The 5,054-nt window shown below is 40.1% G+C and overlaps 4 non-coding genes across 4 annotated transcripts; 2 read left to right on the top strand and 2 right to left on the bottom strand.

Annotated features, from left to right (window-relative positions):
• Positions 1-823: 823 nt before the first annotated feature.
• trnae-uuc (transfer RNA glutamic acid (anticodon UUC)) lies at positions 824-895 on the bottom strand. The gene has a single exon. It is a non-coding gene; the product is annotated as a tRNA-Glu (tRNA).
• Positions 896-1,373: 478 nt separating this feature from the next.
• On the top strand, positions 1,374-1,445 carry trnaa-ugc (transfer RNA alanine (anticodon UGC)). Its single transcript has one exon. It is a non-coding gene; the product is annotated as a tRNA-Ala (tRNA).
• A 2,490-nt stretch (positions 1,446-3,935) lies between these two features.
• trnaa-agc (transfer RNA alanine (anticodon AGC)) lies at positions 3,936-4,007 on the bottom strand. The gene has a single exon. It is a non-coding gene; the product is annotated as a tRNA-Ala (tRNA).
• A 470-nt stretch (positions 4,008-4,477) lies between these two features.
• Positions 4,478-4,549, top strand: trnae-uuc (transfer RNA glutamic acid (anticodon UUC)). Its single transcript has one exon. It is a non-coding gene; the product is annotated as a tRNA-Glu (tRNA).
• The last annotated feature ends 505 nt before the right edge of the window (positions 4,550-5,054 follow it).

The following is a 5,054-nucleotide window of genomic DNA, read 5'->3' as shown; positions in this document are numbered from 1 at the left end:
GAATACTTTTTGACAGTTTTGTTTTGCACTGAAACATTATTACAAAAGCTGTTGGGATTAAAATGAGCCATTTCTTGTAAATAAATCTTGATTAGAAATGTATTTCAGCGGCACTTCAGATCAATTTGTACACAAGCGACAAGACTTTTGTTAGGGACTGTATATCATGTATAGTTATTAGTATAGGCTGGTTTTTGAGACATGCATATCAGGGCATAGGGTATGCACGTAACCAAGGACCAATGTCAGAGATTGTACAGATCTTTCTGCAGACTTTCACCAGCTCAATACAAATTCCCATACCGGGAGTTGAACCAGGTCCACCTGGGTGAAAACCAGGGTTTTCCTTACTATTAGAAGTCTTTAAGAGCAGCAACCAAGACCTTTTGGACACCACTTAGGCCAAATGAATGTAAAATCTAACTAACTGAAAGCTTTCTCAGATGTACTGATTGTAGTCTCCAGAGGACTCCTTAAGAATGTGTGTAAAGGTTGTTTAGGCAAAATCCAGACTGCTAGACCATATGGGACTGACATGTTGAATTATAACAGGGATTTTATGAATACATCCATAGATATGCCAGGAACAGGGCACATAAATACATATATTATTTGTTGATAAAACACTGCAAGAAGTGGCAGTCAGGATTCAGTTAAAGTTTTACAATGTTTGATATAGAGACATATTTTATGTCTATCTATTATCATTATAGGAGTTAGGTTTGGGGAAATGCGTATCAGGGAATAGGGTACATAGAGCTCTCGTTTAATAAAGGACCAATGACTAAGATCTTGCTGCAGATCTTCATCAGCTAGATACCGAGTCCCATACCGGGAGTTGAACCAGGGCCACCTGGGTGAAAACCAGGAATCCTAACCGCTAGACCATATGGGACTGACTAGAAATTAATAACAAGGATTTCATGAATCATTTCATAGTCTGGCTGGAAACAGGCCTTCTCTTGAACGTGAATGAAGAAGCTTCTTATGTAAGTTTTATCTTGAAGCTTTTGAGTGTTCTCTAGGTTTTTATCTGCTTTAACTATTACCGGACAGCGGGGGCACGGAGCAGAGCAGAGCGGCCGTTAGGGAGGAATCCTCCTCCGTGTTCAGATCCATTTTGAACCTGTAAGCTCACTTTAAACTAGATGTGGAAAGTTGAAAGGTTGATCCTTTTCACCTGTGCTGTTGCTTAAAAGCAGGTTCCACCGAGATTTGAACTCAGATCGCTGGATTCAGAGTCCAAAGTGCTAACCATTACACCATTGAACCTTTAAAAGTGCTGCTAGTGTTTGCTTGGCAGTTTCTTTCATAATATCCACATGTGTGATATTGAAGGCACACAAATCTCACAACAGATCAATGATAGTTCAGGGGATGTAGCTCAGTGGTAGAGCGCATGCTTTGCATGTATGAGGCCCAGGGTTCAATCCCCGGCATCTCCAACACGTGTTGTTGTCCTGACTATAAAAGAGCTTGAAGAGCTCTTATTCTGAAAATGGAAATAATGCAGCAGGAATTAAAAGACAATCAAGTGGATGTTTAACTTAACATGTCCAACATAAAATGTCTACCAACTCTTTGTACTTTACCCATGTCCTGCTTTACTCAACAATTGAGAAGGATTTGAGCATTTTTGTATAGCACAGTGTTGTGGGTTGTAGTGACCTCCTTGTGTTTATGGTAATTAATGCAAATCAGTCTCAATGACCAGATGTGTTGCAAGATTTGCAGTCAACATTGCATTGTCCAGTGGTGAGCATAGCTAATGACCAAGCAAATCACCGGTGTTGGATTCCCAACCTTAACTTAACTTAACGTTCAAGCCAATGTCTTTTTTTTGGAGTTAAACATGTTTTGTTGCATGCAGAAATTCATTTTCCTGCAGTCGTTCATGAATGTGACACAGTATAGGCCTAGTTTGTTTATACATAGCACAAAGGCAAAAAAAAAAAACTTTATATACAGTGTTATTTCATTTAAAATTTCAAAAGGGTTTTGTGGCTCCCAGTGTTTGGCTCTTTGAGTGGTAAAGGTTGGACTCCTGGACTAGCCTATCACAGAACGGAGACAGTCAGCTACCAAACGAGGATTTTTATTCAATCCGAGCACATATATTGACTCGTATTACTTGTATAATACTCGTACTCGGCAAAAGTGCTTTATCCGTACCGGATACTCGTTTCAGCCGAGTGTCCGGCTCTCACATTTAATTCTCCAATTCTTTTGCACTCTTGCACTTATGGTTTTGATTGTTAAGATGGTTTTCATGCACAGGTCCTCTTCTGTTTACCAGAATCTATATTACAATCTCGTAGCCCTACATGTAGGTGTACCCATATGTAATGTTAATGTTGTATATGGCTTCAAAACCTGGTGGTGGCTGGAAATCAAACCACTGCTATTGTATAAATCAAAGTTAAAAAGTAACATCACTCAAAGAAAGTTACTGCGATGGCTGGGAATCCAACACCGGTCATTTGCTTGGAAGGTAGCTGTGCTCCCCACTATACCACCATCACTGGACAATGCAGTGTTGACTGCAAATCTTGCAACACATCTGGTCATTGAGACTGATTTTTGCATTAATTACCATTAACACAAGGAGGTCACTACAACCCACAACACTGTGCTATACATGCTCAAATCCTTCTCACTTGTTGAGTAAAACAGGACATGGGTAAAGTGCAGAATTGGTAGACACTTGTTAAGGTAAACATCCACTTTATTGTCTTTTAAATCCTGCTGCATTATTTCCATTTTCAAACAATAACACAGTGAGGACAACGATTCTGGGATATGTATCAAGTGCTCGCTATCTGTCATGCAGGTTTACTGGATGTTCACAGTCTGCTAGTGGCCATGATGAGTTGTGACTTTGAGCTTTTTAACCGTTTTGGTCAATTTAGCCAATTTTCAACCAGTTTGTGCAATAACAATTGGTGTTCTCAGGCAATGTGCAAATCGTGGTCTACCCTCCTGCTGTCCAGAAGATTGTGATCATGGCAACAGCTTAATGGTCTTCATTTACTTGAACTTTAATTTGTAGTTCAGGAGATTGTTTTTTCCACAGCCCTTTGTTTCAGAAGCTTGTGTAGCTCAGTCGGTAGAGCATCAGACTTTTAACCTGAGGGTCCAGGGTTCAAGTCCCTGTTCAGGCGTAGAGTTACACATTCTGCTAGATAAGTTGTCCCTTTGACTTGCCTGAACACTGCCATATCATTTCTGTTCCATGTATAGGTCTTTAAAAGGAATTGTGGCTGTTTTTCAAGCAGGTTTGTATCAAAACAATGTTGCTGGTAAGGCAACCTAGATCCATCTTGCTAGCACCCAAATCTCTGTACTCATCTCCCTGCTTGGATAGGTTGTCCAAGGACATACCACATATGTTCTATAACCCTTTTCATTAAATAATTCCTTTCATTGTATCAATCTCAGAAATAACCAAAGAATGACAAATTCCATTCTTGTGCTAGTGCCAGTGTTCCCAGCCATCGCAGTAGCTTTCTTTGAGTGATGTTTCTTGCTTTATTTTAAGTCAGCAGAAAGGTTACTTGCCAAAACTGGTTTGATAAAACATTAGATCTCTTTGGGCTGCACAATTATGGCCAATATTCTAATCATGATAATTCACAGTGCTGGAAAGGAAGGTTTCAACAATCGTTGAACCTCAGGTTAACATGGAATTGTTTTAATTATTACCATAAACACAAGGAGGTCACTACAACCCACAACACTGTGCTATACAGTGTGCTCAAATCCTTGTCAATTGTTGAGTAAAACAGGACATGGGTAAAATGCAAAGTCGGTAGACACTTTTTAAGTTAAAAATGCACTTTATTGTCTTTTAATTCCTGCTGATGATGATTATTTCATTTTCTCTTTCAGAATAAGAGTTCTTCTAGCTCTTTTACAGTCAGGACAATAACATGTGTTGGAGATGCCAGGGATTGAACCCGGGGCCTCATACATGCTAAGCATGCGCTCTACCACTGAGCTACATCCCCTGAATGCACACAGATTTGTTGTGATTGTTGTGTGCCTTCAATATCACACATGTGGATATTATGAAAGAAACTGCCAAGCAAACACCAGCAACACATTTAAAGGTTCCATGGTGTAATGGTTAGCACTCTGGGCTCTGAATCCAGCAATCTGACTTCAAATCTCAGTGGAACCTGTTTTTAAGCCACAGCACAGGTGAAAAAGATCAACCTTTCAACTTTCCACATCTAGAAGTGAGCTTACAGGTTCAAAATGGAGCTGAACATGGAGGAGGATTCCGCCCTAACGGCCGCTCTGCTCTGCTCCGTGCCCCCGCTGTCCGGTAATAGTTAAAGCAGATAAAAACCTGAAGAACACTCACAAGCTTCAAGAAAAGTTCTTTTTAAGAAGCTTCTTCGCGTTCAATAGAAGGCCTGTTTCCAGCCAGACTATGAATTTATTCATGAAACCCCTGTTATTAATATGTAGCCAGTCCCATATGGTCTAGCGGTTAGGATTCCTGGTTTTCACCCAGGTGGCCCGGGTTCAACTCCCGGCATGGAAATTGGTATCTAGCCAGTAAAGGTCTGCAGCAAGATCTGTAAGATTTGTGTCATTGGTCCTGTATTAAATGAGAGCTGTATTAACCATATGCCCTGATATGCATTTTCCCAAACCTAACTCATGTAATGATAATAAATAGACATAATGTATGTCTCTATGGTGAAACTTTAACTAGACATGGTGGTGGAGAAAAGGTGAAAACCTGAATCCTGACTGCCAGACCACACTTCTTGCTGTGTTTTATCAACAAGTGATGTATGTGTTTATGTGCCCTGTTCCTGGCATATCTATGGATGTATTCATGAAATCACTGTTATTATTCAACGTGTCAGTCCCATAGGGTCTAGCAGTCTGGATTCTGCCTAAATAACCTTTACACACATTCTTAGGGAGTCCTCTGGAGACTACAATCAGTACATCTGAGAAAGCTTTCAGTTAGTTTGATTTTACATTCATTTGGCCTAAGTGGTGTCCAAAAGGTCTTGGTTTCTGCTCTTAAAGACTTC

This window comes from Etheostoma spectabile, unplaced genomic scaffold (assembly GCF_008692095.1).
Source record: "Etheostoma spectabile isolate EspeVRDwgs_2016 unplaced genomic scaffold, UIUC_Espe_1.0 scaffold00007403, whole genome shotgun sequence".
Taxonomy (NCBI): Eukaryota; Metazoa; Chordata; class Actinopteri; order Perciformes; family Percidae; genus Etheostoma; species Etheostoma spectabile.
Note: the sequence above shows the minus strand (reverse complement) of the source record. Positions and strands in the feature narration are given on the sequence as shown.